Consider the following 12,850-nt stretch of genomic DNA (forward strand, 5'->3'; position numbering starts at 1 on the left):
AAGGAGAAGGGAGGGGAAGGGAAGGAAAGGGAGGGGAGGGAAGGAGAGAAGATGAGAGAGGAAGGGAGGGGAAGGGAGGAGAGGAAAGGAGAAGGGAGGGGAAGGGAAGGAGAGGGAGGGGAAGGGAGGAAAGGAAAAGAGAAGGGAGGGGAAGGGAAGGAAAGGGAGGGGAGGGGAGGAAAGAGGAGGGGACTTCAGGGGACTTAGTAGTTTAAAGTTTGGAGAGCTTTTTCTGTGCTTGTTCTCAAGTGATCTTCACACTATCCCCTGGGAGGTAGTGATACTGGTATTAACATCACCATTTTACAGATGAAGAAACTGAGTCTGCAAGAGGTTAAGTGACCACTCAATCGACAAACATGGTTTAAGCATCTACTATATGCCAGGTGCCAGGAATACAAACAAAAATGAAACTCCCAGGTTTAAGGATCTTACCTTCCATCAGGAAAGATGTGTGTGTGTGTGTGTGTGTGTGTGTGTGTGTGTGTGTGTACATAAAATCGATACAAGGTAATGGGGGGAATCAGAAAAGGCATCATGTAGAAATGATGCTTGAGCTGAGTTGAAGGAAACAAAGTATTTTAACAGTGGAGGTGAGGAGGGAGTGCATTCCAGCGGGGTACAGCCAGGGCAAAGACTTGGAGATGAGAGATGAGTGAGGAACAATAAGATCAGTCTGGCTAGACCACAGAGCTCATGAAGTGGAGTGATGTATGAGAATACTGGGAAATAGAACGGGACCAGGAAGTGAAGGACTTTAAACGTGAAAGCAGAGGCATTTATCAATTCTAGAGGCAATAAAAAGCCACTAGGATTTGGTGAGTATGGTAATGATGTGGTTAGATCTGTGCTTTAGGAAAATCACTTTGGCAGCTTCACTAAGGATGGATTGAAGAGGGGAGAGAGGGAGGGAGAAGGAGGGAGAACAATTAGCAGTAGTACTGGTAAGAGGTGATGAGGCACATTTTCAGACACCGTCAATGTGGGAATTTGTTCTGCTTACCCATGTGTATTTGTTATAAGGGCTTTGGTTTTTTGTTTAGTTTTGTTTTTTTTGTAGTGGAGAGAGGGTGGGAGGGCAAGGGGGAGCAGGGATAGAGAAGCAAAGAAAGCAGGGAAGAGCCAGAGACAGAGAGAGAAAGCAAGAAAAAGAGAGAAGGGGGGAGAGGAAGGAAGAAAGGAAGGAAAGAAAGGAGAAAGAGAAAGACCTGTGTCTGGCACATAGGAGGTGCTTAATAAATGCTTATTGATTTTTGACACCCCCTCCAAAAAAAAAAAAAGGAGGTGATAAGAGCCTGAATCAGTATGGTGGCAGCCCTATGAGTTCAGATAAGGGAACAGATGTGAGAGAGTTTATTGTATACATGGGGGGGGTGTCCAAGAATGATGTTGAGATCAAAGATCATAAGATCACATATTTAAAGCTGGAAGGATCATCTAGTGTAACTGCTTCATTTTACAGATGAGGAAACTGAGGTTCATAAAGGTTAAGCAAGTTGCCTAGAGAGATATCACCAGTACCATGTGGTGGTGAAAGTCTAGCCTGGTTTTCAGATGGGGGAAGGATTTTTTCACTATACATCCCTAATTTTAATTTGCACCTCTTAACACTCAAGGTCATTCGACAGGTCAGGGGTAGAACTGTCAATCAATCAGTCAAATAAGCATTTATTAGGCTTCTCCTATGTGCTAGGAATCGTGACCAAAACTTGGTGAGATCTGATGTTTTGTCCAGTGAGATTGGCTCAAAAAAATCAACACCATACATACATTATGTGCTGATTATGGACAAGGCACAGCAACGAGCATAAAGGAGTATGAGGTTCTGAGTTTGCATGGACCCATGAAGAGTTTACACTGTGACAGAGGATATAAGGGACAGACACACAGAGAAGGCTATACATCATTGGTGTCAAACAAATGGAACCAACAATTAGGAGTCCACAGATGTCTCTATGGGCTGAGACATTTAGGGATACCCTTGCAAAGGAGAGACAGGACCTGAGCTGAGTGTTGAGGGGTGGCCTTCAGATAGAGGGAGAGGACTAAGGGAGGGCATTCCAGATGATGGAATGGCCAGAGCAAAGGTGTGGCAGTGAGAATGCTCAAGTCCTGTCTGCGTTCCATCTAGAGTTTCTTTATCCCTTTTCCAGTTGTGCCATTTTACTTCCCTTTCTCTGAAGCCCTCAACGTCCAAACAGAGAATTTGGAAACAATTCTAAGAACCAGGAAAACAGTCCCCAGGGTCTTTGAATGGGGTAGAATCTACCCAGATCTAATCTCAAGTCTCCTTCCCTCCCAAGTGACAGGTGCTCATACAGCTCAGTGACCTGTAAGTGGGCATCATCTTTAAGTGTCTCTGACCATCTCAATCCATTTGCTGCTTAATGCAATTTGGGAAGAGCTACTTTTTTTTTTCTGTCCTGTTAGCCTCCAGATTTTGTTCAGCTTAGAAAAATGAGCCGTGCTCAGGTGGGGTGGCTGTTCCCATAACTGTGCTTGCAACCAAAGGATTAGTTAATCAGCCATGATTTATTAATGATGAACTAATTATACCTGATTGTGCAGTTCTGCTGGCTAAATGGAACTTCGAAGGAGTTATTTTATTAATCATCACTGCGTTAATTGCAGACACTTACAGAAGGGCCACTAATTAAAGATGCAGCCCTATGCAAAATAAGGCAGGCTGCTGAGACCTGCAAGAAACAGGACTCTTCATTTCCTGAAAAGCCACGACAAACTTTTATTTTTAATGAACTATTAGGCGGCCAGCTTGGAGAATCAAATTCCTCACAGGGAATAGGTGATGTACTCAGTCATCACAAGTAGGGGTTTGAACCTAGATTACATAAAACACTAGGCAGGCATTGGGTTCCCCAAGGAACCCATACTGCATGAGTTCCCCTCCCCCTACCACCAAATTTTTTGCTTTATGCTTCCTTGAGAGCTCAGAAATTAAGAAGTCAAATATTAAAACTCAGGTCCTGTGACTCCCGATTTACTCCACAAGGCTATCTCAGAGTGGTACAGACGTGGGGAAAAGAATCACAAACCAAGCTGGATCCTAGATTGCTCTCTGCTCTCCCCAGTTACCAGCGAGCTCTTAATTGCTAAATGTAAGGGTCTTCCCTCAATCCTCAGCCCTTTGTTCACCTCTTTGCAGGCTTTGACACTGTCAATCACCCTCTTCCTCTGGATCCTCTTTTCTCTGGGTCTTCATGACACAACTCTCTCCTGATTCTCCTCTTGCTCCTTGGATCTTCATCCAAATCACATCCACTAACCATAAGTGTTCCTCCCAAAGCTCTACCCTGGGCCTGCTTCTCTTCTCCCCTGATGGTGACCTCATCAATTCCCACGGATGCAACCATCATCTCTATGAAGATTATTCTCAGATCCAATTGAACAACTCTAACCTCTCTCTTGATCTCCAATCTCATATCTTCAGTTGCCAGTTAGACATCTTGAAGTGGGTGTCTCATAGACATCTTGAGCTCAATATGTCCAAAACTGGACTCACTATCTTTCTTTGATTTCATCTCCTGGCTTCCTACAAGTCCCAGCTAAAATCTCCCCTACAACAAATTTTTCTCAATTCCCCTTAAGGCTAGCACCTTGCCTCTGTTGATTCTCTCTAATTAATCCTATAAAGAGCTTGTCTGTGCATAGTTGTATGCATGTCATCTCCCTATTATTAAGATTAGATCTGGTGGTCTTGGGACCACCAAGACAGGTTCCCCTTAAGGGAGGTTGTACCTTATAGAACCTATGTATGGAAACCATTGTTATAAAATTAGGCCTGATGGTCTTAAGGCCACCATAACAGTCTCCCTTTAAGGAAGGCTATAAGCTTATACAACATACTCATGGAAAATTACTGACAATAGCATTTCTTCAAAAGTTGGTACAGCTGTATCCCTCTAATAATATTTTGTCTACCGCTAGCTTGTTTTTTTCTAAATGATAACAAACCCCTCAAAATGATATTTTGCCCTGACTCCTGATATGCAACTCAGCCAGCTAAAAGAGAGTTACCTTAAATCAGAGGATAAGAACCCCACCCTGAGAAGGGCACTTTGGAGCCCCCTCTTTCTGCTGAATTGACTGGTGTGTCTGTGTGGTTTTACTCTATGTTAGTCCATATGCCTGAGTTTTATGTCAGGTCCCCTTCTTTCCCCTTTCCCCTCTTCCCCATGGCTTGCAATAAGGCTTTGCATTGAGCTGACTCCCATTGTTTTACCTGTTACTCTCAGCGCCCAAACTCATGAAGGGAGTGTTTTCCCTGAAGTCTCTGGTTGGCCCACGGGCCTTTCCTTTGAGATAAACTGGGTAAGAGGACAATAACCTATTGAAAGCCAAACCTACACTGAGGGAGCATGGCACTGTGAGCCCAGCTGCAGAAAGCCAAGGTCAATAGGGGAAACTACATCCTTCCAGAAGGGCCCCCCTTATGCCAGAGGACTGTCTCAAAACATTCCCCCATTAGACTTGGGGCTCCTTGAGGGCTAGGACTATCTTTCACCTTTCTTTGTATCCCTAGCACTTAGTGCATTGCCTGGCATATAGTAGGTGCTCAATAAATACTTTTTAACAGGGTTGCTGACTGATTAGATTACAGAATTAAAAGCTTAATGACTGATTGTGTTATAGAATTAAGAGCTTGAAAGAACCTTTGAGATATTTTAATCCCTTGGGTGAAACCAAAACTCAGAAATTAAATGACTCATCCAAGATCACATAATTAGTAACTGACATTACTAACAGATCCAAGATTTGATTAATCAATAAACATTTATTAAGCGCCTACTATGTGTCAAGCATTGTGATTAGGTCATAGGATCATAGAGGAAGAGCTGAAAGAGGCCTTTGGCCCAAACTCCTCATTTTCCAGATCAGGAAGGAGGCCCAGAGGTCACGAGTGGCTCTCAAGGTCACACAAATAGAAAGCAGAGGTGAGAATCAGACCCATATCTTTGATTCTCGCTCCTCCACAAAAGCAGCATATGAACTAGGCAGAGGCAGCGTGGGGTGAGGCCCAGTGACCCAGGTTCATTGGCTCCAAATCTGGAAAAGACTTCTGATTTGTAGGCCATACCTGCTATTTCATTTATATTGCTTTTGAAATTTTACAAAGCCCTTTACTGAGCCTCACAAAAACAGGATGAGTTTGGCACTTAGGGTTACCATTACCCTCCTCTTTCTTACAGGTGAGGAAACTGAGGCTGAGTCACACTGCTAGGATCTATCAGAAGTGGGATTCAAACCCAGGTCTTCCTGATGCTGCCCCATAGTGCCACCCCTGAACCCAGAGCCACTGCCAGGTTGTCTTAGCTGCCAGGTTCCTCATTGGTCTTGGAATCTCAGCCAAGTCTCCTCCTCTGGTTCATCATTCTATCCACAGAGGGGAAGAGGCCGTGCTGGGGAGTCCCAGGGGGCTCTGCTAATGCCTCTCTCAAGCTCTTTTGGCCTCACTTGGACTGGAGGGAGGGGCAGTTTATGAATATACCTGAGGGGACCTTCACAGGCTTCAATATGTCACTGAGTGAAGGGAAGGGAGCAGAGTGTTTCTTTTGTCTCAATTTAAACTGCACTGATCTAAATGGATTCACAAGCACTAAGTATCTGCAAGGTACATAGCACTATCCCCCACCTGGGGTGTGTGTGTGTGTGTGTGTGTGTGTGTGTGTGTGTGTGCGTGCGCGCGCGCGCGCATGTGTTGGGGAGCAGATGTGATGTTTATCATTGGCTCATAGATTGAGAGCTACAAGGAACCTGAGAGGGCACCTACTTCAACACCCCCCACCCCCACCCCAATTAACAAACTGAGGCCTGTTTAGAGAAGACACCTGCACAAGATTATTTAGGTAAATAGTGTAGGTGAGATTTGAACTCAAATCCTCTCATTTCAAATCCAGAGATCTTTTCACTGAGCTACACTATTTCCATTGTATTTAAAGGACTTGCAATTCTTGCCCTCCTGGGGCTCAGAAGCTTCTGTAGTTTTCAGAGCTAAAAGGACACAGAGGTATCATCTAGCCCAGCCCCCTCATTTTACAGGTGAGGAAAGTGAGATCCCGAGAGGGCAGTGACTTGTCCAGTCACTGAGCTTGTAAGGGGCAAAGCCATTTACAATGTAGTCAGGCAAAAAACACCAACACAACCAGCCTTGGAGTCAGGAGGGCTTGAGTTCAAATCTGGCCTCAGATACATACTGTGTGACCCTGGACAAGTCACTTAATCCTGTTTGCCTCAGTATCCTCATCTGTAAAATGACCTGGAAAAGGCAAACTATTCCAGTATCTTTGCCAAGAAAACCTCAACTGGAGTCATGAATAGTTACACATAACTGAAATGAACTGAACAACACAAAGGGAAAGATAGATTAGCCTCATTTGGTTTGATTTGAAAAGTAAGATTGGGAGAAATGGGTATTATTTGCAAGAAGAGAAATTTAGGATCAACCTCAGGAAACATGACCCATCCACAAATGGAATGGCCCACCTGGGGCAGTGGTGTGTTCCCTCTTGTTCATTGGGGGTCTTCAAGTAAAGGCTTGCTGGTTCTACTGTAGTGAGGTATGGGGTGGGTTAGAGGGCCCCTGAGCTCAGAAAATGAGTGGTGAACAAATGAAACCAAGCTGGAAGAAATTAAGACAGAGAAGAAGGAAATCAGAAGAAGTGGAGAATGAGATAGAATCCATCACAGGGAGCCTAATACGCCTTGAATGCATTACCTGGGACTTCAAGGAAAACCGGCTGTGTTTGGTATAAGATCAGCGAATGTTGAAACTGGCCAGGACCTCGGAGAGCATTTGGTTCAGTCTTCTCATTTTGAAGAGGAAGAAATACAAGAAGGAAAAATGAAGTGTATTTATCTACAGAGTCTCTCTCTCTCTCTCGACTCTGACTCTTTCTCTCTCTAACTCTGACTCTCTCTCTTTCAAGATGGGTTACCACTAACTCAAGTTCAAGGTCCATGGTAGGCCTGCACTCCTTAAACTCACAATCGGCCCCTCTCCTCATATGTTTACCTTTAATTGTTAACCAGAGGACAAAGAAAAGCTCAAAGCAAAGGCATTTACTGAAATGGTATAGTGAGAACAGGAACAAAAACATATCCTTTCATCAACACGGGATGCCCTTTCCCAGAGTCATGGGAGACATGCACACTCATACGAAGGGCACACAAGCAGTGAACACACTTGACCAAGGCAACATTTCCACCCCGTGGACCCCTTCCCACTCATCCCAGCTTCTTGCCATGTCCATGGGCTGTTTTTCAGAGGCCAGGGCACCTCTCTTGGGTAATTGGCTCCACTGAGCCTTTTGGCCTGCTCCTAACCTGGGTATGTATCTCCGATTCTTAGCTGTGGTCTTAAGACCAGGTTTGGGCTTAGTAGAGCTCATGATCTAGAACACTATTATACTCTCTTGGGAAAAAGCGGGAACCTGTACTCTAGCACGAGCAGGACTCGTGGGGCTGCCTGAGCAGAAGCCCAGGTTCTGGTGTCATCCTCTATAAACTCTTCTCATTGTTTCAATGGACTCTGTGACTGCCTTCCTGCTCCAATTGTTAGGTTTTCTCTCTTCCATCTTCCCCTCTCAAAAAAGGTTGAGATTCAGTAAGAAATTTCCTTGAATTCACCTCTCAGGCTTTGAAGAATCTCCATATGCCTTCTATAGCCATATGCTCCTGCTGCAAGATGTCACTGCCGATGGGGCAGAGGGAGAGAGGATTTTTGAGAAGTACTGCGATTTAGTGATAGAGTGCTGAATTTGGAGTCAGAAAGACCTGGATTCCAATCCTGCCTCAGATATTTACTCAGATATAATGTGACTCTGGGCAAGTCACATTACCTTTCTGGACCTCAGTTTTCTCATCTGCAAAATGGTGGGAGGGAGATTTGGTGAAGTCAGAGGTCTCTTCTAGCTCAAAAATCTATGATGCCATGATCCCTTGCTGCACTCTTCAAGAGCCAGTCCTTAGCAGTCCTTTGTCCAGAGATGATTGGTCCAGAGCTGTCTGGTCCTCGGTTCTCTAGCAGCATCTATGTGGGTAGTCCATTTAAAAAATCATTCAACTCTCTCTGATGCTATCCCTGCCCAGAGGCAAATTCAGACAGTCTTCAGCTGGCTTTCCTGACTCATTCATTTGCAACAAGGAAGTCAGTGATATTCAAAGTCTCACACCCTTTACAAACTACAGATTAGGGCACTTAAAACCTGAAAGGGGCTCTCACTGACAAGTCCTCGGTCTGTTTTAATGTCACTTTTCATTATGTGAATTAAGCCACTCAAAGTCTGAAAGCCTGGTAATTCCTTCAGTCAGTAAGTCAATAAAACATTGATTAAGCACTTGCTGTGTGCCCGACTGCGCTAAGTACTGGGGCACTAAGAAAGGCTAAAAGCAAACCAATTCCCTCTCCCCAGCCTCTGCCTTTAAGGAACCTCCAGGCCATTGAGGAAGACAGAATATGTATGTACAAGACAAACACGGGTAACCTGAAAGCATCATTAACAGCTGGGGTTGGGGGAGTACAGAGAAGGCCTCTTGAGGGAGGCAAGATTTGAACTAAGTCTTGAAGGATGTCAGGGAAGCTAAAAGCTGGAAGTAAGGGGTAGAGTATTCCAGGCCCGGGGAGAGGGGGACAGCCAGTGCAAAGGTGACAAAGTAACCAGAGGCTGCATCTCCTTCTCCCCAATTCACTGGGAGCTCTAAAACAGAGATGGGAGATGTAGCGTTGTGTTTGTGGATCGTTGTTCCCTTTCAGTCGGGTCTGACTCTCCTTGACCCCATTTGAGGTTTTCTCGGCAAGGATACTGGAGTGGTTTGCCATTTCCTTCTCCAGCTCATTTTTACAGATGAGGAAACTGAGGCAAACAGGTTGAAGTGACTTGCCCAGGGTCACACAGCTAGTAAGTACTTGAGGCCGGATTTGAACTCCAGGAGATGAGTCCTCCTGACTCCAGGCCCAGCGCTCTGTGCACTATGTCGCCATCTAGCGGCCCCATCTCACATGAATTTTTTTTTGAGGGGTGGGGGGAGAGAAAACACCTCCCTCCCTCTGGAGGCCCCACCACTGTAGATAACAAGCATGTACCTCAGACAGGTAAGTACTCACAACAAGAGAAAACATTAAGTCAAGACAAAGGAAAGGCCCAGGAAAAACGGGAGATTGACGATAACGTTCCCTAATGCTGACAATCAAAATCTTAAGCACTCGGGTGCTTCCTCCCATCCATTATCCCCGATTTATCCTGTGTGCACCTCGTTGGCATTGGTTGTTTGTACGCTGTCTCTCCATTAGACTGTGAGCTCCTTGAGGGCAGGGCCTGTCTCCTGCCTTTCTTTGAATCCTCTGTGCTTACCACAGTGCCTGGCACACAGTAGGCACTTAATAAGTGCTTTTTGATTGATTGAATCAAAGAGTCATCCACTGTCTCCTGCTGCCTAAGTGTATGCTGTGACAAGAATTTGTAAAAAAGTAACGACTCATTAAGAAAAGCTGAATTACTGAAGAGAAAGTGAATCAGAGGGTACATCCTCTTTCAAGATGTAAGGTAGATGAGCTTTGAAAGTTGCTGCCTTTGGGTTGAGCTTAGGGGAAAGGAGTTTCTTAGGAATAGAAAAAAATACAAAAAACAACATCTTTCAGGGGAGATACATTTATTAAGGACCCACTGTATACCAGGCAGTGAGTCAGTCAACAAACATTCATTAAGCACCTACCATATGCACTGTGTTGGAAATAAAAATGCAGAAAGGGGATCAGCTAGGTGGCGCAGTGGATAGAGCACTGGCCATGGAGTCAGGAGGACCTGAGTTCAAATCTGGCCTCAGACACATAACATGCACTAGCTGTGTGACCTTGGACAAGTCACTTAACCCCATTGCCTAGCCCTCCCCCCCCAAAATAAAAAAAAATAAAAAGGCAGAGAGGAAAACAGTTCTTGCCTTCAAAGAGCTTACATTCAGCTGGAGGGAGGAACACAACATGTGCACAAATAAGTAAATAAAAAATGTACATAAAAAGAAATTGTATAAAGGGAATGGGCTGGACAGAAGAGAAAATGAAAAAAGCTAAGATCAAAACTGGAGCCAAAGGACCTGTGTTTGAATCTTGCTTCTTTGATTTATATTGTCTGTGTGGCCTTGGGTAAGTCATTTCCTCTTGCAGGTTTTCCAGCTTCCTCATCTGTGAAATAAAGGGGATGAGACTTGGGGATTTGGGGTCCAAAGACCATCCATGGATAGATTTCAAAGATCCATGGACTTGGATGGAAAAAAATACATCTTTATTTTTTAATACTTATAATTGGTTTTCTTTATAACACTACGTACTTTATTTTCTACATCTAAAAACAAATCTAAGAAGGGGTCCACAGGCTTTACCAGACTGCTCCAGGGCTCCATGCCACAAAACAAGTGAAGAATCCCTGGTCCTGATGATCTTTAAGGTTCCTTCCAGCTTGGCATCCATGCTTCTCAATTCTGCCCAGATGTTCTGCCTGTGTTAAAGGGGATTGGACCATTCCTTTGAGACCCTGGAGGCCGTTGAGGGATCTGCATAGAGGCAGAGTGTACCTTTATGAAAGATGATTTTTTTTTTCATCAAAAGACAGAGAAAAACATTGATGAATCATCAGAATGACTGAAGGGAAAAGATAGATAAGAACTGGGTTTGAATCCCATCTCCCCAGCCCTCTGACTGTGTAGGACCATGGGGTGAGGGGACTGCAAGGGGCCTAGCTAGGACAAGTTCTTTGATCCACATGCAAGGAGAGCCAGACCCAAGGAAGTTAAGTGACTTGCCCAAGGTCACACAGATAGTAAATGTCTTATGCAACACTTTAAGCTTCTTCTGAGGGAATTGTGGGGCCCAAAGATACTTTCTGCTTTTAGACACAGGGGCGCCTCTGCCAACAAGGTCGTGTGGGAGTGAGCTGCTGAGGAAGGACTCTGGCCAGGATCTTGGAAGGAGCAAGAAGCTGCACCTCGTCCTCCCCAACTAACAGAAAGCTCTTTCTAGAAAAAAAAACCCACCCTGAAAAAGCATTTCAGCAGAAAAGAAAAGGAGAGCTAGATTAAAAGTGAACACCTGTTCTTCTAAAATTGCTCTATTGCAGGTATCAGCCCAGGAGAGGGTGCAGATGGTTCTGTGTTTGCAAATCTGACCTTCGGAGCCCTTCATCAATCTTGGGCTGATTGATTCTCAGGAAAGCCAAGTAGCCTGCTTCCCAGGACACCACAAGGCACCTTCGAATTAGTTACTACCTGAAGACCAATTAATTAACACACGCTGGTTCTTTCAGGCTTTTCAAACAAAATTGGTAAATACTGGGCGTGGGCCATGGGGGGTCGGGGAGAGGTTTTTTACAAGCTCATTAATTATTGTCATCCTAGACATCAGCTAAAAAAGCAACATTGTATTGTACAAGGGGGCCGTGATCTTGTTGGCCAGAAGCCAGCCCTAACACAATTCCTGAAAGAAGAAAACCTCCAGCCACATGATTGTGAATTGTGGTTGCCATTTCTGCTGGTTGCATCATCAGAGGACCCGGGTTCAAACTCTAGCTCTACTGGGACCCAGGATAAGTCACAGCCTCTTTGAGCCTCAGTTTCCTCATATGTATACTGAGGGTGTTGGAATAGAGGATTTCTAAGGTTCTTTCCAGTTTTAAGTACTATGATGGTATGAATTCTTGGATCTGCCCATGAGCAATCCCATTAATGAACAGTTTAATTTGGTAAACATTTCTTCCTCATCTGCTATGGGTAAGGCACTAGGCTAGGTTTTGGGGACAAAGCAAAAAACATCCCTGCCTCCAAGGGGATTGCTAGGACTAAACATACATACATACAGAGAGAAAGAGAGAGAGAGAGAGAGAGAGAGAGAGAGAGAGAGAGAGAGAGAGAGAGAGAGAGAGAGAGAGAGAGAGAGAGAAATATAATAGGCTGGAAGAGATGAAAAGACCTCAGGGGACATCTCGTTTAATGTCCTCATTTTATAGATGAGGAAAATGAGGCTTACCAAAGTTAAGTGACTTTTCCAAGGTCACAAAAACAGAGTCAGGATTTGAACCCAGGAGTCTGGACTTGACATCCAGCCCTCCTTCCCCCTGCAAAGCACTGACAACTGGAGCAATCAGAGAAGGCTTCATGGAGAAGGTGGCTCCTGAAGCTGAGCCCTGAAGGAGGGTCAGGACATGCAGAGAGAACCTCTCAGGCAGGCACAGAGGTGTGGTGAGGTCATGGTTGTTGACCATGGTTGAACTAATGACATTATGAAGGTGAGTTTTGACTTGCGAGTGGATTGGATCTAAGTGGGGCAGAGCTGAACAAAGTCATCAGCCTCACTCTCTCCTCCAGAGTCATCATAGTCCAGTGGCAAGACAAAGTTAAGAGGACTGGCAATGGCCCAGGTGATGTTGTGGTACAGTGAGGGGAGAAATGTGAGCTAAGATGGGAAAGGCAGGTGGGAATTAAATTGTGGAAAGAGCTCAATATGAGTCTGACGAGTCTGAACTTCATTCCAGAGGCAGTAGGGAACCACTGAGCAAGGGAGTGACATGGTCAGATCTTTCCCTTAGTCATCAAATCAACAAGCATTTATCCAACACCTACTACATGCTAGGTACTCTGCTAAACAGAAATACAAAGAAAAGCAAACCCGTCCTTAACCTTGAGAAGCTCACATTCTAGTGGAGGAAACAACTGTAACCAACTATTTAGAAGTTGTGTGGCAGACGGGAGGCTAATTAGGAGGCTATTAAAATAGTCCTGGTGAGAGGATGGCAGACTGAGTAGGGAGAAGGGCACTAGATGTAAGACAAGGCAGAATTGACAAGAT

The sequence above is a fragment of the Vombatus ursinus genome, unplaced genomic scaffold, assembly GCF_900497805.2.
Source record: "Vombatus ursinus unplaced genomic scaffold, bare-nosed wombat genome assembly UNPS02014847.1, whole genome shotgun sequence".
NCBI lineage: Eukaryota > Metazoa > Chordata > Mammalia > Diprotodontia > Vombatidae > Vombatus > Vombatus ursinus.